Below are 23,194 nucleotides of genomic sequence, written 5' to 3' on the forward strand. Positions count from 1 at the left end.
TAAGTGCAATCTTTAACCTAATAAAATTATCTTAAAGTTTACAATTGATGGTTTAAACACATTATAATTGCTCCGTATTTTGCAGATAGAAGAGGCTTAATCCATGTTTGTAGATCTATTTCCTAAAATAAAAATTAGTAAAAAAAAGTTTTTTTTCTTCAGGTTTAACATTCATTTTGTACCGGGAAGAGAAATGGAATAAGAGGCTCGGATTTTTAAGACTATGCAATCAGATACAAGTGCCATTTTGGCCAAAGAATGAGTAAAACATTCTAGTCCCGACACGTTTAATAATGGGCATACATCCTATTTCTTTGTTTCATAATCATTGAGCTCTCTGCCTTCTCTCTCTTTTTTGGTATGGTAACAAATTCGACAAAATCAATGCCATCTAGTTAAACTTTTTGATTAAGTAGTGGATCCGGTGTCCTATCCACGAAGAGGTGGGAAAAGCGATGTGGAGAAGCAGGCACGAACCCATCTGGAATGGAACATGTCCCTTCCGAATAATTTCATGTGGGAAAATAATTTCAAGTTGAAGGATAATTACTGCAGAGACTGCCAGTCACCCCCGGCCGCCGCCGGCCGCGCAGCGTCGGAAACCCTTCGCGGCGGCCAGGAGGGTCGCAGCCCTCGCGGAGCCCCGCTTCCTGCCCCGGGGCGGCGCACCCGGCTCCGGGAAGGTGCCGCGCGGGAGACGTGGCAGCAGCCCCTCCAGTCCGCGCCCGGGCGCCGCGGCCGAGCGCTCCGTGCAGCCGGGCAAGGAAGACTCCGCGGCAGCAGCGCACCGGCCGGCGGGGAGACCCGCCTGAAGCGCCGGCGCCCGCCAGGGGACGGGAAGTGGCGCCCGGCCCGCCCTTGCGGCCCGCGGCCCAGCAGCTCCGCGCCGCCCCTTTTCTCTCGGCCTCTCCCTCGGCCTCCGCCACCCCGGCCGAATTCTTGCATAAATTATGCCAGGCGCGCCTGACGTCAGGTGGCGGCGCGCGGGCGCGAGCGCGGGCGCGAGCGCGGGCGCGGCGCGGCCCGGAGGGAGCCGGCGGCGGGCGCGCGCGGCCCCGCGGCTTCGGGTGCGCGCGGCGTGCCGGACGCGCGCAGGCGCTGGCGTGCTGGGGCCGCGGCGGCGGCGGCGGCGGCGGCGGCAGCGGCGGCGCGGGGGTTGAGTCGTGGTGGTGCGGACGCGCTCGTGCTCGGGAACTATCGGATTAAACTTGAATCGAGTGAAATTACACAAAGGAGCGCCGCGTAGGAGGCGGCCCGGGGACCCGGAGACCCTGAAACTCACCAGAGACCCGTTCGCCCCCGGCCAACTCCGTGCCCGTGGATTCAGCCCCCTGGCCGCAGCTGCCGAGCCAACTCCGGAGCCCGCTCTGCGTTTTGTTTTCCCCTCGGCACTAGGCAGCGGAGGAGCCCGACCGACCCGGTGAGCGCGAGAGTTCGCCCGGCGCCCCCGGGAGGGGCGGCGGCGGCGGCGGCGGCAGGAAATCGCTCCGGGCCGGGGCCGGGGCCGCGCTAGGAGTTGGGAGCGAGGAGTTGGGCGTGTGCGGGGCGAGGGGCGAGGGGCGAGGGCGGGAGGGGGCCGGGGCCAGCGCAGGAGCGCAGCGCCGCCCGCGCAGTGTCGCCGGCGTCGCCGCCCGCGGGGCCCGAACCCGCGCCCCGAGCGCCGCCCGGCGCCCCAACTTTTGCCTGCGTCCGCGGGGCCGGCGGCGGCGGGGGCGCGCGGTGCGGCCGAGGGTCACTTCCTCGCATGTAAATGGCTTTTTGTTGTGCTGCCGGCGTGGGGGGGGGGTACGGGGGACAGGAGGGAGCGTGTCTGCGCGCGGGGGAGCGCGAGCGCGTTTCCTCCCGCCGGCGCCGAGCACGAGTTGCCGGCTCTATTCGAGAGAAAAAGGAAGGAGGAAAAGTTGGGCTCCAACTCAAGTGCGAGCGGGCGATGGGCGCGCGGGCGCGGGGCGGCTGAGCAGCGGCGGCGGCGGCTCGGGGACGGCGGCGACCCCCGCCTCCCGCCCCCGCCCCCCGCTCCGGACCGACCACGCCGCGCTCGCCGGGAGCTGCGGCCGCACCGGCGCGAACAAAGTGCGTTCCTCCCGGCGCGGCGGCGCCAGCCCGCGCGGGGACCGCCACCGAGCGAGGTGGGTCGGCGGCGGGGAAAGTGCGCGGGGCGCCGCGTGGGGCGGGGGCAGCGCGAACACGCGGCGCGGGAGGCGTCCCGAGCTCAGCCAGTGCCGGTCGCGGGCGCGGAGTTGCGAGCCCGGAGTTGGGGGCTCCTGGGGCTCCCCGGCGGCTCCCAAGTGCGCTAGGAGGAGAAGAAAGGGAGCGGGGCCGGGGCGAGCGCCGGGAGGCGCGGCGAGGAGGGGACCCCACCTTGTCGAGCTGGCCGGGCCGCCGGCGGCGGCAGCTGCATAATAGCGACTTTAACCTTCCAACGCAACTCGGCTCCCCCGCCCCCCAACCCGCCGGGGGTCAGCGCCGGTGGGGGGTGGTCACCAGGTGGCCCCCGAGGTGACCCGGGTGCGCTCTGCCCTCGCAGAGAGCCGCGGCTTGGAGCGTGAACGGCCGAGGTGGCTGGAGGCCAAGCGGTCAGCGGGGAGAGGAAAGGAGGGCGGTGGGGGACGCGTTGTTTGTTTGGTTCGCACCGGGGATTGGGCTCGCTGGGGGCGCGGGGCTCGGGCGGGGGCGCGGGCACCGGCTGGGCTGCGGTGCGGGGCGGGCGCGGCGGCGCGGGGCTGTCGAGGTCGCGGGGGGGGGGGCGGGGGCGGCGGCGGATCCCGGGCGGGGGTGGGGGCGCTGGTCGGGAGGCTCTGGGGAAGGAGCCGCCGGCCCCGAGCAGCCATCATTACCGAGCCGCCTTTCTCCGGATGGCTCTGCCTCGAGGAGCCCGGAGCCGTGGGAGCGCACCCCAAACTCCCGGCCGGCCGCCCGCTTTGTGAGCGCCCCCGTGAAGCGAGCGGCGCGGAGAGTGCTCCTGCTATGGGTCGGACTCTTTTCCTGGAGGTCACTTTTAGAGACTGCTCACGCCTTGGTTTAAACTAGTTTTTTTCCCCCTCTTCTGAACAGACAATGGACAAAAGAAAAGTAGCAACCCACATGGAGAGAGTTTCCTTTTGAATTGCTAGAATTAGATACACTATCCAGCGCTCCACTTGCTAAGTATACTTTTTAGTTTCCCATTGTATATTATCTAGCAATCGATTTAAATAACTTATCTTAAAAAGTGTCCCTTTTGGGGGCTTAATTTCTGGAATACATTACATGTCTTAATTTATTTTTAAAGGATTTTGTGAGGCCCTGATTTTTTATTTTCTAAAAATTTTAATTTAAGCCGTCTTTGCAGTGGGCGATACCTTTCTAAGGGGTTGAGTGTTATTTCACCCCAGTTCTCTCTCGGTTAAGGGAGAGAGTACTCAGTATACGTAGTAATCGAAGAGGAAACAAAATACGTGTCTTTATTTCTTCACTGATCTTGTCTGACGATGACAAAAAATATCTTAGTGACTGTGACCTTAGCAGCATGGGTACCTGATTTATCCCAGTTATAATTATATTTAGATTGCAGTAATGTCTAAGTACAAGGTAATTCCTATTTCAGAAATAACTTGAGCAGTGATTTTACGAAGTTGAATCCTTCTCCCAGCCCCCAGAGTACATCTGTCGCGCAGTGTTTTTGTCTTGCTGTTGCACAACAGAAGCCCTCCAGTCTTTACCCTAAAATGGCAGCTTTCATTTGACTGAGGCCCATTCATTGACAATGATAATAAAGAGGCTGAAAGCTAGATGCTTGGGGCATGGAGTAGGACTTGGTTTGCCTTTCTAGGTGATAAGTAGGAGACATTTTATGTCTTCCAGTTTGCTCAGGAAAAGTTTATTTTCCCTGAAAAATCTGTCTTGTAGAAAAAAGTTATAGTAAAATAATTTGGAAATGGGTAAAGGCTTGAGCAGCAAATTTTAGAAGCTAAATTTTCTTATTTTGCCCAATAGTGGAAATATGGCATTCTCTTTTTTGGTAATCTGCTGATAAAAGGACATAATGGATTTTTGTCAGGCTTGTAACAGGTGAATTTCCTCATCCTGGTACTCAAGAATTGGGATTGTTTTCTAGCACTGTGGGTTTTTTTCTCTTTATATTTTCTAATTTTTTCTCCTGTTCGAGTCACTAAATTGAACCGTGATGAATTGTATCCTGGGTCTATGCTTTCGCGTTTGAAATGAGTTTTCAGATAAGAAATAAATTATAATTTTAAAAGACTGGTATATGAATTTTAAATTATTATATTCATTTAATCAATGGCCTTATTTTTAAATTAGTTTTTTTTAAAAGTTACTTTCTTTTATATGTCTTAACATGGAAGGCACAATACAGGAATGGTAGAGTGGTTGTACCGGTGATGTTTAAAAACCCAAATATTATTTTCCTCTTTCAAGGAAAGAAATAACTTTTTTTCCCAAGTTGAAAATATGGAAGTCAAATTTATAACAACGTATTCAGTAACTTAGTTTTAAAATAGTACTTTTATAGATTCACCAGTATTTGGTCTAGTTTTTAATCAGTTCAACTTACAGGAACATTTCCTAAACTTTTTTCATAATGAGTCTTCTTTCTAGGTTAGCCTTACTTTTATTGAGTTAAAATGAATACCATGAAGAGTACCTTTATAATACAGTAACATCAAGGAAATGTTACAACCGTTTCTTCATACAGATGCGAAGTCAATAACATGTTATAGTTTTTAAGCAGTTAGGTCAAAATAACAGAAATATTTTGTTATGAGAGAATACACTGTAAATGCTTCTGTGTGCCTGCTGTGTAACCCATAAAAGCCATGTAAGTGCCAAGTTAGTGTAGTTCTTTCAAACCTAAGATTACAGCATTGTATTCCATATGCTTGAAAAAGTTTGCTTGCCACACAGTCACCATGCCTTTAGTTAATTTTGATTCAGCAAACCTTGGCAAGCCTTCCATGGTTAAAACAATAAAAGGCAGTACTTTCCTTTAGGGAGTGTACCATCTAATGGAGAGCAGTTCTATAGGTAAGCAAATATTCACATTTGACTTTTAAGATAAACTTATAAGTAATAGTTATCTTTCATCTTTCATTAACTAAATACAACCTTTTGGGTTTGATAGCAGACACCATGGCCATCTTAGAAACATCTAATATAAATATGGCATTGCAAGAATAAAAATGTTTAGTCAGGTCTGAGCAAATGGCTCTTAAAACTTCAACTTTGTTAGACAGTGATTCTTTTTCAGTAAATGATTTCTACATGTAAAAAGTAAGCACATAGTCACATAGCTAAATTCACCAAAAAGGATGGAGAAGGAACATCTTAGGTGATATTAAGATGATGTCAGCAATATATTGGCTCTGTGGGACCCTTTCAATTGTCTTGTTCACTCATGTGGGCATATTTGTGTATCTTAAAAAAATCTGTTCTTTTCATGCGATTGGAAATTCAGAATTTAGCATTTTTCTAGACAGGTTTCCAAAACCATTATGGTTTCATTAGTTCAGGAGATACTATTTTCCCCTTTCTCTATAAAACTTTATTATTTAGTCTTTAAAAAAATTGTTGACATTCAAAGGTGACTGATGTTAAAATATAAAAGAAATCGAGATCAATAATCGCTTGGTTTTTCTACAAAAAATACAAAGATGGAATGATTTATTTCAATTTGGGTATCACTCAGGTTGCAGTGATGGCAGAGGTCCATAGCTGATTATGGTGGTTGTTAAGAGCTAGGAAGGTAATTTAAAACATCATGACTATGTGTCCATATTTTACTTTTGTCAATAGATTAAAAATTGTAAATGAAATCACATCTGCATGATAAAAAGAAGAAATAGAAACAGGAAGTTGTAATGATGTTGTCAAATAAAAATTCATTTTATCCTCATTAGAGAATGATTGGATATTTAGAGTGTGAGGACCTTAGAGAGCTAGTTGAACTTTCTCATTTTACAGATTAAGAAACTAAAGTCCAGAGAGATTAATTAAATGAACTGCCTCTGACTGGCCACCCACTGTTGCAGAGCTTATCTCAGTTACAGTTGTGTTCCTGGTGCCTAGCATCGTGCCGGTGCAGGAGGGGTGCTGGCCTTGTCTTTGTTGGGTCTGGAAGAGTACAGCTCTTGCTCATGTTCTGACTCAAAGGTACCTTTAGGCTTTAGAATCCTACAGCACAGGACAACATAACTCTTAAAGGTGTTCCTAAACCAACAATAATTTGCTTCTGTTTTTGGAGGTTTTTTTTTTTTTTTTAACTATGATTATCCATTTAGGAAAAATGCAGAGATAATTATTTCAAGATTTGACAACTGTTTTCACTTTAGATGCATGTATTGATCACCATAACTAGATTCCTGTTGCATTTTAACTAATGTTAGGTGACTGACTGCAAACATGATTGTTTTTTCAGAGAAGGATTTTTTTGGGGTTTCTGTTCTGCTTTTACTTTGAAAATTAGAAATGTCTTTTTAAAAGTAAAAAATAACGTAGGTATTTATGAAGAAACTTAACTTGTCAGTAAAGGCTGGTTCACTCTCAGGCTTGTTTACCTATGCTAATGTGGAATCTAAGGCACTTTTTAAAGTGACCCTTTGAGCCTTGCTTCCTCTGTGCATGTCAGGATTGGCTTTCACGGCCACAGAATCTGGACTGTGATTAGTCTTCCTGTTTCATCTGTGGTTTTGCTCATTGATTCGGCTGTTTGTTGGGTACCTGCTACCTGAAAGATGCAGTGCTATGAATTGTCAATATAGTGATGACATGAGAAGACATGGTAAACTCACACAAAAACTAGGGCTACTATAAGGTCATAGGTGTGATGCAGTCGGTGCCAGGAGGAGTGAGAGCTTAGGACTTGGGGATTCCGTCAGTTGGGTGGGGTATTACCCCTTAGGAAGTGGCTTTAGCATTACCATCTGAATGATGGTAGAAGAAGGGGTGAGGGCACTTCAGGCAGTGCCCCTCACCTGCAGGGAGGCTGTGTGTTTGAGGCATTCAACTGCAAGATGAGACTCGAGGCAGGCAGTATCCAACTTGGTCAGGGCTTTCAGGATATCGAATTTGGGATTTTTGAAAAAAGCAGTAGGAACCACTGATGAGTGTTAAGCAGCCTTTGACACGAGCAGAGTAGTGTTTTGAAGAAGATTGCATTGGTGGGTGCAGAGAGGACAATAGGTTGTAGACAATATCCTGCCTGCTTTTGTTGTGGTCTGTGGGATGGGGAAATCACAATGATTTGGACTAGATTGGTGGTGGCCATGGGGATGGAGAGAAATAGACAGATTTGAGAGATATTTAACAGTTTCAACGAATAGGACTTGGGGATAGATGCACTCTCAAGAGGGAGATCTCAGGGCATATAGGTTTCTAGCATGTTCCCTGCTTGGCTGGTTGGCTACTGATCCTATTCACAGAGGCAAGAATCAGATTTGCTGAAGATTTGAGAAGGAAGCTTATGAGTTCTTGTAGCATATGATTGAGGTAGCTGATAATGGACCATGATGACATTGTTTTATCCTTTGCATTGCTAGTGGCATTCCAGAACTTTAAAAAAAGTAATCTGCTAGCTTTAACCAAAAGATGTTGGACGTGGGGAGTTCATCAAGGAATGTGAATGGGTTCAGTGAAATGGGAGAGGGGAGGGAAGCCTTACTTGCTGAATACATAGCACTTTGCTTGTTACTTGCCTGATACATAGCACTTTGTAGGAGTTTGCTCATTCCAGGTTGAGCGTAGAATCCTGTGGTAACCAGACCTTGGCACATTTTGTTCTTCTGTATCTCCCCTTACGGAGGCTGCTTTCTGTTGCTAGTCACATATTAGGGCAAGGTCTTTGGGTTCCCGGCACGTGGGTGGCAGGTCCCCCATGTTCTCAGGGCTGCAGTCTCCCTCGGAGAGAGTTGTATTTTAGAAGATGGTTGTAGTCATACAGAAGCAAGGAAGGAGTGAATACATTATTTAAATAAATGTGGAGAAGAATACCAATGTTTATCAGAATACTTACCTGGTTTTTAGTGGAGTATGTATAAACCAGTTTAATAAGTAAATTACCTTCAAAGTTACTTTGTTGAGTTATTATAAAAAGTAGATTGTAAAGCATGGTTGCTGGTGGCAAATGAGCGATGCTGTTACACCTAGAAAAGCTTCTGAATTGCTGACTTTAATATTATATAAGAAAAATTATGAAAATACAGGACAGTAATTTTGGAGCTTTTTTAGGGAAGTGTTTGTATTTTTGTGTTTGCCAGCTAATATGGGTGATTGCCAGCCAATATGGGTGATAGAACTTTTTGTTATAGATCAAATTTTGTTCTTGTGTGCATAAAGATAACTTTCCTGGGACTCAGTGTCTTTAATTAGGGGTCTGTTTCAAAGATACTTTTATTGTCATTGTGTGTTCCTCATGGGCCTTTCTGGTGGCCATTGTGACTCAGTCAAGTCTTCTGGGTTCCTTCCTGTCTTGTGTTGTTTATAGGGACATGCTTCATGTGAAAGTTTACCTTCACCTGCAGTAGTTTTGAGTGATTATTTGAATAAGCTTAAATTCAGGAGAAGTAATGTTTCCACGTGTGGAATGGCAGGAAAACTTGGTGCACTAACTTCAGCTTCAGATGGGCTTGTGCCAACTACTCTGTGGCAATTTATATCTAATACTATTTCTTCAACTTGCCAGTTTTTCTTAAAAAAAAAAAAAAAAAACTCTTTAAAATACATTCTGTCATTAGGTCCAGCCAGCAGTGTATTCTTAGGGTGTAAGAGATCATTTCTAAGAGGTGTAGACATCGAATGGAAAGGCGCATGCAGGCCCCTGTGGATGTGGCTTTAATGGAAGAATAGAGGGGATGCTTCTTTGGGGCCTGCCTTCTCTCCTGGCATCTGCAGTGGCTGAGGAGGCAGCAGAGGTCATGTGGTGGATTTGAGTTTTCCACCATGTATTTCATCAGGATGAGGTTGGGCAAATAGCCATCTGCTGCTGAGCAGGGACCGCGTGCGACCTGGGTTTCCACACCCAGCCTTTGTGTAGGGAAAGGTGTGCAATTAGACACATGTGTTAGTTTGGACACATCACCTCCTTTCCCTAGTATCCTCAGTGTAAAACAGTCAGATTTCTATACCATATTTGCAGTATGTCTAAAAAAGGGTACATGGCACCTTACTAGTTAATTTTCTTTCTAGTTCTGCAGCAAGTTTGGGGAACTACTTTAACTTTTTAGAGGCCACTGTGTCCTCTTTTCATCATTTTGAAAGAAACCACAAACATTTTATTTGTTATCCATTTTTGTTTTGTTTCGTTTTCGAGATGGGGTCTCACAATACTGTCCAGGCTGGATTCTAATTCCTGAGCTCAAAGACTTTTCCTGCCTCAGCCTCCCAAGTAGCTGGGATTACTGGCATGCACCACCGTGCCCTGTTACATCATTTTAGAAATCTGTCTGTTGATATTTAAAACATAATTAGCAAATGTGCATATTATTTCAACACACCTAAAAACTATTAAACATCTTTAACATAATACTAAGCAGTCATAGTGAGAAGTCCCTTGAAGAATTATAAGCATGCCTTTAGTTTCTAAGGCAGTGCTTGCTAGCATACTAAGTGAATAATAAAATCAGTTTGAGCACAGGAATATGATTTAAAAAAATACCCCAGTTGGTGATGTATTTTGAAGTGTATGAGACTAGCAATTATTTATGGTTAGAACTGGCACTATATTGAAATTGTTAAGCCCACATCCTTAAATAATTTTTTAAAAGTCTCTGTTAAAGTGTTTTATGTTCTTGTATACTTGGCCTTGTTTGTGCTTGAAATTTTGCTTTCATTAATCGCAAGTGTACCGATCTTGCAAGAAAAATCGTACATATTCATCTTGAGAATTTCAAAATCTTGATTAACAGTGTACCCCACCCTTAAGTATATGTTGGGCCAATCAAGTAAAATAGTGCAGAAATAATAAAACAATATTAAAAATAACAGTAATAACCATAATGACCGGCTGTTATTTCCAGTTGGGTAGTTACTCAGCTGAGTGTTGTCATGGATCATTTCATTTCCTCATCAGAGCAACTCTAGGTAATAGGTAGAACTATTATCCCCATTTTACAGATGAGGAGACTAAAAGGGATGAGAAGTTAAATTACCCAGGGCCATACATTTCTAGCACGTGGTGGAGGAGGAATTTGAATCCAGATGAGCTAGACTCCACAATCTGTGTACATAAGCATTGTGCTGCTGTTGCCACGTAGACCAGCTCTGGAGCTTGCATTGTTGCTGTCATAATAGACAAAGGTGTGTTAAAAATACCCATGCCATGCTGTGATGCTACCTATTGCTGTGTCTTACCAGCCCAGGCTATTTTTTTCTGTACTTCCTCTGTTGGTGCCTGCTGTAGTTGTGGGGCCATATGTCATGGGATGTCTTCGTACCTAAAATGACCAGGTCCTTGCCTTTCACACTTAAGGCCCTTCTACTCACATGGAGATGAGGAGAAGAGTTGTTCTTGTGGAGGTTGCCTTCTGAGGCAGCTGAGAATTTGAGTTTTGATGTCAGACAGATATGGGTGTGAATCATAAAAATGGATATAATAAATTCTCCTAACTGCCCAGGGTTATGGTGAAGATTAAGTGAGGTACTCTAGCTAACATACTTGGTATAGCATATGGCATATTCATTGAGTGGTTACTATTTTTATTAGTTCAGTTTAATCATGGAACTTATCAAATCATATGTATTGATTTTACTTTTGTTTTAAAAAGTCCCTCAAACCATAATCCTACAGATGACTGGACAAGAATGAGTGGCCTAAAATGGTGACTGGCTACACAATTTTCATTTTTCTTCAGGAGAAGACATTTGAAAATAACATCTTTATGTCCTTTGTCCATCAGTGCAACCAGATGTTATTTGCCTAATTCTCTTGTTGATTATATAGAGTTGATTCAGATATCCCAGGTACTAAAAGTGACAGGTTTGAGGGAGTGCTTATCTCTTGTCCTGAAGATGTTCATCTCCTACCAGAGTTATGGCTGTCCTTCTAGTGAAACAGTCATTTCTTCTTTGTCCCAAATCTGCAATTCTCCAAACATGGTGGGTGATGTTATCCTAGATGATCAGTGGTGTAGGCATGTTTGATCAGCTCTGGGATATTACGGTTTTCTGATTTAGACCAGAGGTCACAGGGTGTTCTCAAAATCTATGGGAGCTCCAGATCCTCAAATCTCAGAAGCTTTGATTCCTCAGTCCCTTCCTCCCAAGTTCTCTTTACCATGTAAAGAGGAGACAAGATGGTATCTGAAATGGGAGTAGGCTTGGGTTGGGGTCAGGGATGTGAGTAGCAACTAGAACATAAGAAGGTTCTTAGGAGAAGGAAGGCTCTGGGGTAGCCTACTTAGAATCTCACTGCTACCCAGATTGGCAGGGAAATGGAAGAGATGGAGTATAGACAATTTTCATTTTATTCTATTCTATTTCTTTACTTGAAAATGACTTGGAATAACAAAATAAATGAGTCAAAAAGTAAATAACTGGTAACGTGTGGATTTATGGGAGATCCTTGTACTATTCTAACTTTACTGCAAGTTTGCAAATGTATCAATATCAAAAGTTTTAAAAGAACAGTAACTCCAAGGGGTTGATGTCAGTAGCTAACATTTATGGAGCATAAAGTTTGTGTCAGTTAGCATTTTGCTAAGCTATTTACATGAACTATTTCTGCTGAATCCTAAAATAGGATTAGTCAAAATGCTGAGGTAGGAACAATAATTGCTATTTTACAGGTGAGGAGGTTGTTTAATAAATTTGTCTAAGATCATAGTTTTTAATGAGTAGTGTTGGGACTCAAAGCAGGACAGGCTCATTTAACAGCCTGTAGCATTAACTGCTCTGCAGAAATTGCTTTGGATTCAATTTCCAAATTGATCAAATAGGATCAATATAGGATCCAAATAGGATCAAAATAACCTAGGTCTTAGAAGGATAGGAACAACAAACATCATGATCTTACACACCTGCACTTTCTAGCACCAGCTCCTGGAGAAAAATCGAGAGGCTGAATGGTGTCTGTTAACAGATTATAGTCAGTGAGGCCTCTTTCCTCAGATGTTGTATCTTATCAATGGCAGACATTTTCAGCCTGAAAGACACATGCTCATTACAAGACTTAGTAGTGCTCTAACCCTGTTTTCACTTATCAGTCCAAGACGTAGCCGACATCAAAGTATTCAGCTTATTACAGAATTGACTTCCTCAAAGTTTCTCTCAGTGTTTATCCAAGATGTAATTCACTTAGCATCTTTATCTCGCTGCACAGGACTAGAGTTGCCTTCGAAAAAACTCAGGATACCACTTGGCTGTAGATCACAGTACTTGTTCCTCGTATTTGCGTTAACTTGTGTGACTATGCAGCCTCCGTGAGATATTTGCATACTGCTTCTGTGAACACACAGGACAACAGACTGTCTTCCACAGTCATACACTCAGTCATATTCTCAAATAGGTATACAGTTCAAATGTATAAATCAGTAGTCTTACATGTTACAGAGTGGGTGGATGTTCCTTTGCCAGGGGATTAAAAAAAAAAAAATCCCAAATCTTAATACTGCTTTCTCCCACACGAATAGTCTATGATGGTGTATTTTTGGATTTTGTACATGTTTATAGTTTTTTTCTTTTCACAATTTTGAATAAACTGTTGACTAGCTTGAGTATGGTAAGCCTCTACTTAAAATGTAAATTTTGCTATTTTTGGTGCATTTAATATTTTAATATTTGTCTTAATTGTGTTAATTTTCAGAGCTGTGTTTATCACCAGATTTCGTATGTTAACTTTTCAATGTTCCCACTTATTAAAAAAAATAAAAAAAATAAACATCTGGGCTGGTGTATGAAGCAAACCTCCAGTTTTATAGGGAACTTTGTGGCTACTCTGGGGTGCTGAGAGCCTTCCATTTAGCTGCTAAAGGCCAGCAGGATAAGGAAAACTGTCTTATATGCTGTCAAATACATTAATAAGGACACAATTCAAGGACATAAGTAATTTCCCCACACTGTGGAGCACACAGGTGGTGATACTGCTGTAGCTGAATTGCTGGCTGGCAGTCAGTGCCACTGCCATAGCACCACAATTTTCATTTTTGTTGTTGTTTTACTGTTGTCTCGGTATGGTGAATGGTTGGGCTATGGGAGTGGCACAAAAACCCAGGCCGTACCTAGCAGAATGGTTGACAGTCGCCGACTCCCTGTCATTTTCTGCAGCTCAGTATTTTCAGGTCAGGGAGCTGCCCATGTCATTGGCATCTTTCTTTCTTTTCTTTCTTTCTTTTTGACGGAGTCTTGCTCTGTCTCCCAGGCTGGAGTGCAGTGGCGTGATCTCGGCTCACTGCCCACCTCCACCTCCTGGGTTCAAGCAATTCTTGTGCTTCAGCCTCCTGAGTAGCTGGGATTACAGGTGTGTGCCACCACTCCTGGCTAATTTTTATATTTTTAGTAGAGATGGGGTTTCGCCATGTTGGCCAGGCTGGTCTCGAACTCCTCACCTCAGCTGATCCACCTCGGCCTCCCACAGTGCTGGGATTACAGGTGTCTGTGCCCAGCTGACATTATTCTTTATGGATCACTACCGTAATAATATCAACAATAATAGTGTCTTTATTTGGCAAACCTGTAACATGACTCTTTACTTCTTTATAACACTGCTTCAGCCTGCTATTGATCTAGTGAGTGATTTGACTTGTTTCACCTAATACTAGGCGAGAGGTAAGAAAAACGAGTCTTTTTATTCAAGGCATTAAAGCATTAATTCATATATTTATACAGTTTACTTGTGCATCTTTTACTCTCCTGATACACTACTTCGTGTAAGGAACCCCCATCCTCCTTTTCTCACTGTTTTGAGACAGGTGCTTAGAAGGTGCTTGTCCATTATCCTCCAGGCAGAAAAAGTAAAGTCGTAGTTGGTACTTGAGTTGCATGGGGAGGAGGGAATGATTGTCTCTGAGCCTGGGCTTCTGCCTCAGTCCTGCAGCTAATGTTCTTACCCACTCCTCCCTTCCACCTCACCAGGATTAAGAAGGTACAGAGTTGTTCTGCGGAAATAATGCATCCATTGGTCTTTAAGGAAGATTAAAATAGTGAGCTGGACCGAGGTAACTTTCTTACCTGTTTTCTGCAAGAAACTCGTAAAATGTGTTTGTTTTAGATTATTTTAAAGACCCTGTGGAATTTGTAAAAAGTTTATCTGGTAAGCTTAGAATGCCTGAAAAAATAGATATTTATTGGGAGTTAGAATTAGACAGTCGCTTAGGGTGCTTGTTAAAAATGCAGATTCCTCAACTCCACACCAGATTTATTGAATTAAATCTCCCTGGGTCATCTAGAATCTGAATTTCTTTAAGGAAGATTAGAATAGTGAGCTGGACCGAGGTAACTTTCTTACCTGTTTTCTCCAAGAAACTCGTAAAATGTGTTTGTTTTAGATTATTTTAAAGACCCTGTGGAATTTGTAAAAAGTTTATCTGGTAAGCTTAGAATGCCTGAAAAAATAGATATTTATTGGGAGTTAGAATTAGACAGTCGCTTAGGGTGCTTGTTAAAAATGCAGATTCCTCAACTCCACACCAGATTTATTGAATTAAATCTCCCTGGGTCATCTAGAATCTGAATTTTTATGAAGGTGCTTCTGATGTACTCTGAAACTTACGAAGCAATGTGGTTAGACCAATATGTTATGCAATGAATGTACTTTGGAAATACGAAAAATTTAGAAAATGGCAAGGGATATGCTTGTCCATCATTCATATTATAAGAATTGCAAAAATTCTTACAGTGTATTTTGGAATATTGCAAGTTATGTTATTCTCTTGCATGTAACTGAATGAATGTGGCTGCTGTTTGACACACTAATTACTATAAAGGTGAAGATGGATGACTGATTAAGCGTTTGAAACCATAGTCTTTAAAGGTGGTGCTAAAAGGGTAGAAGATACATTGCTTTGTATTTATTTGTTAAATTTTATTTTCATTTCTACCACTGAGTAATTAAAAGCTTGTTTTGTATATAGTCCTGGTTTAAATGGTACATGTCTGCAAAACTAATACATTTGTTAAGCTACAGTAACTATTTTGGGGCAACCATTTCAAGCCAGTGTTATTTCCACAGGCATATAATACATTTAAAATGAGAATCATCTTAAAAGGTAATTTAGTGAGTGGGTTAGTGCTTTCTTGGAGGACTTGTTAGCATAATTTCGTGTAAGACAGGATGCTTATATGAAAGGCATAAAGGAAGCACATAAGGCAGCTTTTTTCCTGGCCCTTCCCCCATTCCCCTCCCTTTTGGATAGAGGCCATACTGACCACCCCTCTTCCTGACACTTCAGGTTATCCTGGACCTTGGCCGAAGGCGTCATTAGGGTCCTGAGCTTTCCCTTCCATGCTGCCTCAGTTGCTTATTCTTTTTCTTCCTACCCCCTCAATATAGCCTGTTCTCAGGGGTTTGATCCTGGCATCCTCTGGGTCTAGTTTAGGCCCACAGCAACCTCATTTGCTACTAACTCCTACGTCTGTATTCTTATTTCTTGTATCTCCCCCAAACTCCTATCCTTAATGTTCCCAATCTGTTTAAACCGAAGTCATCATAACAACTCCTTCTTCCTGCAAAAGCATGAAACAAAAGTGTGAAACTTCAAGCCCAGCCCTTTCTCTTGAACTTAGGCTCTGCACTGCAAGTCTGTGCTGGTGGTGTCAGGTCCTGGCGACCCAGCTGATGGGCTGCTCCAGACTCCACTTCCTGTGTCCTGGCCTGTTGGCATCTTTGTTCCCTCCACTATGTTGTGCCCTCCCCGACACCCCCTTGGCGGTCAGAGCGCAGTCCCAGGCCTGCTAGGTCATTATGGTCACTGTCAACTTGCACGGGTGGGGAGAGTACAGCAAAGACCCATGTTAGGGGGACCCTTTCCTTGCTTCCTTCCTGCTCCCCTGTGGAACAAGTCCCTGTCTGTCTGCTGCACCCTTTAGACCTTGCCACCCCATTGCTCCTGCCACTCAGCCTTCCTTGGGGCACCTGCAGAGAGAGGGTCCCCCCTCCAGCTCTGCTCCTCTGGCAGGGCTTGTGGGGTGCCTTCCACAGGCAAGACCTCTGTTGCTGCTGAGCCCCAACAGTTTAGTGTCCAGGCTCCCTGTCTCGGGCAGGGCAAGGTTGCCCTGTGCCTGTGGCCTGTCCTTCCCTGGCCTCCTCAGCTATCGAGCCCCTGCTCAGCCCTTTCCCAGCTGGATTAGAATGTGGGTGGGAAGAGGAGGTGAGTTATTCTGGCCTCCCCAAACCCATTACCACATTCCTGACATCTGATTGGAACACATTTTCCCATGGTAGCTTTATTATGGTTAGGCACTGGCGGGACACCGTGGGTTAGCCTAGTGCTTTTGTAGGTTAACACAACAATGTCAATAGTATAATGTTATATCCGAGGGAAAGTGATCCAACTAGCAGCTGAAGGCCTTTTGGGGAGGAGCTGCTTTCTCCTGTGAGCCCCCATGGGGAACTGTCCTGTAGAGTGTCATGCCAGCACCATGGAACCATTTGGTGGCACAAGCATCAGAGCAGTCACCTGCCTTGCCAGTGGGCCCTCGGGTGGGTTTCAGAAAGCTGGGTCTATCCAGACTCATAAGCGTGAACTTTTACATAAAGAACCATGACCGTGGCAATTCTAAGAAGGACTTTAATAAATGCAAAGGCATGGCCACTAAAGACAAGGAAGGAATTCAATAATGTTTTCAGATTGACATCTCTAAAGAGCGAATGGCAATTTCGGTGTGAGGCTTATAACAGAATCTTTTTGGCTTTTGGAAATGTAGATGTGCCTGGTGAAAAATGTTATTAACTTTTTTCAAAGATAAATAAGAACCATGAGCAGGCAGATCATTAGGCTGTTGCTACTAACTTGTTGGTATAACTTTAATGTTTGTGAAGGTGTGCAGATGTGAGATTATGGCTTTGCTAAGCTCTGTGGGAGATACTAAAAATGTTACTTCTAGCTAGGTAGAGCAGGTTAACACACTTATGACCCTGTGGAACAGGACAGCACAGTCTGTAATTAAGTGCTAAGAAGGCGTGATGTGTTGTAGTCATTGTATAGTGGAGAAAGAAATCAGAAAGCGTGACTTGCCCTCTCCTTTGATAAGTTAGAGGAACTGAGTGATAATGTGAAAAAAATCACGGAGAGGCTGTCAGCCAAGGGTCCTGGCAGGGAGCAGGTGGCCAGCCCAGAACGTCCTGCAAGGACCAGGGCAGGAGCCCTTTGTCTCTGGTGTCCTCCTGGGAGGGCAGCTTTGCAGGAGCTATGGCCCCCAGGGAGAGCAACACAGCCACTGCCACCCCCTGTTGCCCTCCCCACCTCAACCTTCAATTCAAGGACCAGTCTTCTGGGACTCAGGGAAGATCAGTTAGCCTGCCCTGAGGGAGAGGGGCAGCAGGTTGGATAGGTAGGGAGAGGTTGAGCAGTGGTGAAATTGGAAGCTTAGACTGAGTGAGATTCTGACTTATATTACGTGATGGAAATGGAGTTGAAAGGTTAGTTTGGCAGCATGTGATGGATTGCAGTTGAAGAGAGACTAGAGGCAAAAAGTCAGAGGCTGTTGAAATAGCCCAACCAGGAGGTGGTAGAGCTTTGGCTAGGCGGGGAAAATGGACTGAGAGAGGAAAAGACACAGCCATGGACATTCAGGGTGGGGGGAAGAGGGACTAGGAGCTGCTCCACAAGGCCTGGCATGGAGCGGAGAATAGCTTAGAAAGCCTCCTTTTGAGAGAAGTAAGGTTGACATTTGGAACTTAGATTTGATCCAAAATAGAAAACATTTGAGCAGGGAGAGATGTGTAAAAAGATCACCTTAGAAAGGTTTAGAAATAAAGCTACTCCATTGATAAAGGTCTGCAACTTACAGGTCAAGAAAATAGGTATCTAACATTTAAAAACAAGTTTTAAAATAAACTTCTTATAAAAATGATTTTGGAACATATAATTTGACATTGTTTTTATAAATATCCTTATAACATTGGGTACAGTCAGAATAATAGGACAGAATTTGATATTAGTATTATACTTTCAGAATCAAAATAGCACAATGATAATAGCACAAGAGGGCTACAGAAATGCAGGTACTAGAAATTGAAGTTTATCATTTTAGCATACTTGACCTTTCTTTTGGATGTGTGTGTTGTAACGTTGGGAAGCATTGTCTCATGTTTGATGCTTTAACAACTCTCATACTTGTGTATGGGTCTATTAAAAAGGCACAGCAACATATTCTGTGAGAGAATACAACAGAGAAACAATTGCAGTCTGAAAGAAAAGCAATCAAGGATATAAGTAGGTAATGTGTAGAAAGCAAACTTAATGGTCAATAAACACAAAAATTTCCAAACTATGGAATAACTTAAAAATGCAAATTAAATTAAAATGATATACTTCTCCTCATTAAATTAGCCAAGACTTAAAAATATTCTTTATGCTGCTAGAATATGGTGAGACCTGCACACTCACTGTTGCCTGAAGTTTCATAAGTATAAACTTCTTTTTTTGTGAAGAAAGTAGAGACTGTGTGTATAAAGATCTTTACAAATGGCCATTCCTGTGGTATCAGTCATCTATCCCAAGGAAAAATCTAAAATCCAGTCAACTGTTATAAGCCACAGCATTTCTTTTTGACATTGAAAAATTGAGAATGGTTAAATTTATGCTGTAGTCATGTTAGAATATCATGCAGGCACTGAAAATCATGTTTCTGAAAAATGTGAAGCTTGAAAGAGTACAAAAGAACATACTAACTGTATCATGATTAGTTTTATACAAATTAAATTTTTACTTTTTAATTTTTTAAATATTTCTATGACCAGGTGTCTACAACAATACAAATTAAATTATAAACATAAGAAAAGACTAGGGGAAATACATCAATTTAAAAAATTATTAGTTTCAGGGATTGGCAGTTTCACTTAATTAAAAGCTACAATTCCACAGTTAAACAGATGTAGTTTGAATCTGCCTGACCGCTTAACTGTGTGACCTTGGATAGTGACTTACTAGTTCTATGTGACTTACTAGCTCCATGACCACAGGCCAATTACTTAATTGATCTAAGACGCAGTTTCTTCAGCTGTGACATGGGAGCAGTAACAGTACTTACTAGTTCACAGGCTTATGTGGATTAATGCAACAGTGCATCTAAAATGCTCCAGCAGTGCTTGTTGCATCATTAGCACACAACTAATGTTAATTATTTGGATTGCAGGTAGTTTTTTTTTTTAATTCAGTCTTTCTACTTTTTAAATATTCTAAATTTTATACTGCAAGGATTGTAAAACTCAAGAAACTCTCTGATACTGTATATGGAAGGAAGGACTCTGACAGTTTTTCAGTAATTTTGTGGTATAGACAGGAAAATCTTTTTTTAGGTACCATAATTTTCCATAATTTTAACCAGCGATATATCTGAAACAATACTTTCAAATTTTGCATGTTTTTTTTTCTTTTCTAGATTGCTTGGCAGTTTTGGCTTTTTTTAATCTCAAAGAAATTTTGTTTTACAGTAAGTTACGTTTAATTGGAACCTCCCCCACTTTTTTTTTTTAAGTTTCCTGAAATCAAGGAACATAAGAATAACTTTTAAAAATTTTCTGTAGGTGAGATCTGAATTTGATTAATATTAGCTGCACATTTAGCTCTCAGATTTCAGACTGATTTAGTGTTAGCTTCTGTGCATCTCACCTAATTGTTAAAATATGTGAGCATGATTTTGATATTTGGGAGGTGGAAGAGAAGCCTCTTGAGACTTTTGAACTAAAGTTAAAAGTTTATTCTGTCTTGGAGTTAGTTGGTGTAGGTTAGTAGGAAGACTTTAACATCTGGAGCTCTTTCACCTTGGAATTGTATCTTTCTCATAGAAGAAACACATTTGAGCTGCAGACAGCCTGGAAAAGCTTTCAGGCTATATTTTCTTCACAGGAGGGCAATAGCTTTGCACTTATAATAAAATAGCTTCAAAGTTTTTGTCTCCTTGACATTATGTTACCTTTAATTTACCCTCAAACATTATTATATCTTCTATAGCAAACAGAGGAGGATAAGAAAAGGAAAAACAGAGACAAATTGTTAACATTATCCCCAAAATAATAAATGGGTTGTTGGTAACATAAGACTTGAAAACCATAGAATCCAGAATATATGCAACTTCATTTTATTACTGTATTGCATTAAATTTAAGATGGTGTCAGTTGTAAGATGTATTCTATTTCTGATACATTGAAATGCCAAAAAAAAAGTCGTGGAATTGATGAAATCTAGTAGTTAAATAAAAAACCACAAAAACCTCAGTTTGCAGTCACCTGTATTTTTCAATTTGGTGTATGGAACAAAAAGGACACTCACCTGAATGCATCTGAAATTGGAACTTAAATCTCTAATCTTTAGCAAAAAGATGTCCCAGCTATGTATGTCACTTTAATCACACGTGGTGCCACCTCTGATCTTGCTCCTTATGTTGTGCACAGCATGTAGAGTACAGCATAGGTGCACTCATGAGTTAGGTGTTTGAACATGACCCTCCTCAGCTACTGGACCAAATGTAAACAGTGGTCAACTTTTTATAGTGTTAATCTGTCAGACTGCTGTCAACACACTGGGTACCATAAAACAGTGTCACCAAGACTGTTCCACAGGAGTGATGCCAAAAATCTATTAAAACTCACAGTAAAACAAGAAATGTACTGCTAACCACTTACAGCCTGACTTGACAATTATCAAGTATTTGAGTATACATTCTAAGCTTCACTAGGCCAGTGCTTACCTTGTACATAAGCAAAAGTAGGAAAATGAATGGTTCCTGTTTGTCAGAAGTTTAAAATCAAATTACTCAGCAATACAAAGCAGGGAAGGACCCCCTTTACCTTTCTGTATCGAGGATAATTTGAGAGGATTTTTGCATCAGTTAGGGTGAGGCCAATACAGGAAGAATATAGGGTAGGTGGACCAATTATAATGATGTCAGAGAATCCTCCTCCACCAGCCATAGGAAAGAATAATTTCATATAAAATGATAGCAATTTAAAGATTTCTCAAATATATAATTAGAGGTTGGAGGAGGTAATATGGCATAAAGGTTAGAGGCAAGGGCTCTAGAGTTAGACTGCCTGGGTTCAAAGCTTAGTTGCAGTACTCTCTGCCTTTGGGATCTTGGGCAGATAACCTGTTCCTGTTTTCTTGCTTATAAATAAGGTAGCTGATAGTCCCTTCCTCAATGCCTGGCATATTTTATACCAAACATTCACTGAATTGAACTATAGTTAATATTGTTAAGGCTTGCTTTGTTTCTTAGTAAAGAGAACATGGAAATGAGCAGTGTAAAGATTTGCAGAGCCTTGATGTCTAGTGGTATGACTTGACTTCTCTTCTCTTCTCTTTCTCTTTTTCTTTTCTTTTTGAGGCAGGGTCTTGGTCTGTCACCCAGGCTGGAGTGCAGTGGCACAGTCACAGTTCACTGCAACCTCTGCCTCCTGGGCTCAAGTCATCCTCCCACCTCAGCCTCCAGAGTAGCTGGGACTACAGGCACATACCACCATGCCTGGCTAGTTTGTATATTTGGAGAGATGGGGTTTCACCATGTGGCTCAGGTGATCCTCCCAAAGAGGTGGGACTACAGGTGTGGGCCACTGCCCTGGCTGACTCTGGAGCTTTCAAATAAACATGGTACATAACACATTTCTTGGTGTTATAGTGAACAGGATGCAACTTCAGAGCAATTAGATATTAGCATATTTAAATAAAAGATTGTGAAAGTATGATTGTGGCAACTACCTATAGAACATTTTGCTGGTGGTATCTTGGTCAGAGTTTTCTAGATTTTCCCATGTGTCATGTGGTTAAATATGTAGTGGTTTTAACATGGCAGTGTGGATTTAAGATGAAGTGTAGGAGCTGTGCTTTGTATGAGATGACAAGGGCATATCTATTTTGTTCCATAGATTTATTTGTCTGAGGTGATATAACCCAATATCTTAATGTCACCAACAAATTATGTGATCATCCAGAAGAACTGAAATGATTTCAAACATTGATGATTTAACTGTTTTGTTTCTAATCACCTAGAGGGAGCCAGCGTAATGTGATAGGTCTTATGTTATTACATTTCACTTAAAAAAAATTTTTTTTTTTTTAAAGCCTGGGGTAGCCTGTTCTGGAGCCAGCTCTGTCTGTCCCATTGCTATGGAATATACTGTAGCTCCTCTATTTCCTTCCCTAGAGCCTCTCAGTACTCTTGGATGAGGTGGGAGAAGCTGTAGAAAATTATAATAAATAGGGCAAGACCTTAAGGAGTTTCTAGTCCATCTCCATTTCTACACCATGCTCCCAGACTTCACGTGTCATCCATCACATTCTGCTCTCACCTGCATAACAGGTTAGATGGCATTATTTTTTCTTGTTTCTTGTTTGATAACTTGATATTATTTCTTTTTTTTTTTTTCTTTTTCGAGGTAGAGTTTTGCTTTTGTTGCCCAGGCTGGTGTGCAATGGCATGATTGCAGCTCACCACAACCCTCCCTGGTTCAAGCAATTCTCCTGCCTCAGCCTCCCGAGTAGCTGGGATTACAGGCATGCACCACCATGCCTGGCTAATTTTGTATTTTTAGTAGGGAGGGGGTTTCTCCATGTTGGTTTGGCTGCTAGGCTGCTCTCGAACTGCCGACCTCAGGTGATCTGCCCTCCTCGGCCTCCCAAAGTGCTGGGATTATAGGTGTGAGCCACCGTGCCTGGCAACTTGAGATTCTTTCTATGGAAATATTTTAAATTCCAAACAACCAAATTTTAGAAGATCATTATGAATGAAACTAGATACTAAATTAGTACTTGGTGATTGCTTGCCTTAGGCTCTTTCTAACCATATTGGCTGCTTTTCACGTTCACAAAATGTTAGAAGCTTACCATCTTAGAGTAATTATAACTGCCGATGATTGTTCTGGAGTAGGTGTATGTTACTTAACAGGTTGTGGAGCTTGCCAGTTGATGCTATGTTGAGAGTGTGCTGACCTCACAAGAACTAAGATTTCATATATATCTCAGTCCAAACTAGAAGATAAAGACAATATTAAGCCCCAAGGCGTCAGCACCACGGAAGATTACTACATTTGGCCTAACACAATGAGACG

General features: G+C 42.9%; 1 protein-coding gene across 11 annotated transcripts in view; it reads left to right on the plus strand.

Annotated features, from left to right (window-relative positions):
- The first annotated feature begins 1,090 nt into the window (after positions 1-1,090).
- CHD7 (chromodomain helicase DNA binding protein 7) overlaps positions 1,091-23,194 on the plus strand; it is a 191,705-nt gene continuing 169,601 nt past the window's right edge. For 8 of the 11 annotated variants that reach the window (XM_055116579.2, XM_055116580.2, XM_055116578.2 and 5 more), the window contains exon 1: positions 1,117-1,420. The gene's annotated coding sequence lies outside the window, so the exon portion shown is untranslated. Of the gene's footprint in view, positions 1,421-2,017; positions 2,130-2,552; positions 2,577-23,194 lie in introns of those variants that run through there. The other 3 variants (XM_034966133.3, XM_055116576.2, XM_055116577.2) reach the window with 3 other exon arrangements.

The sequence above is a fragment of the Pan paniscus genome, chromosome 7 (assembly GCF_029289425.2).
Source record: "Pan paniscus chromosome 7, NHGRI_mPanPan1-v2.0_pri, whole genome shotgun sequence".
NCBI lineage: Eukaryota > Metazoa > Chordata > Mammalia > Primates > Hominidae > Pan > Pan paniscus.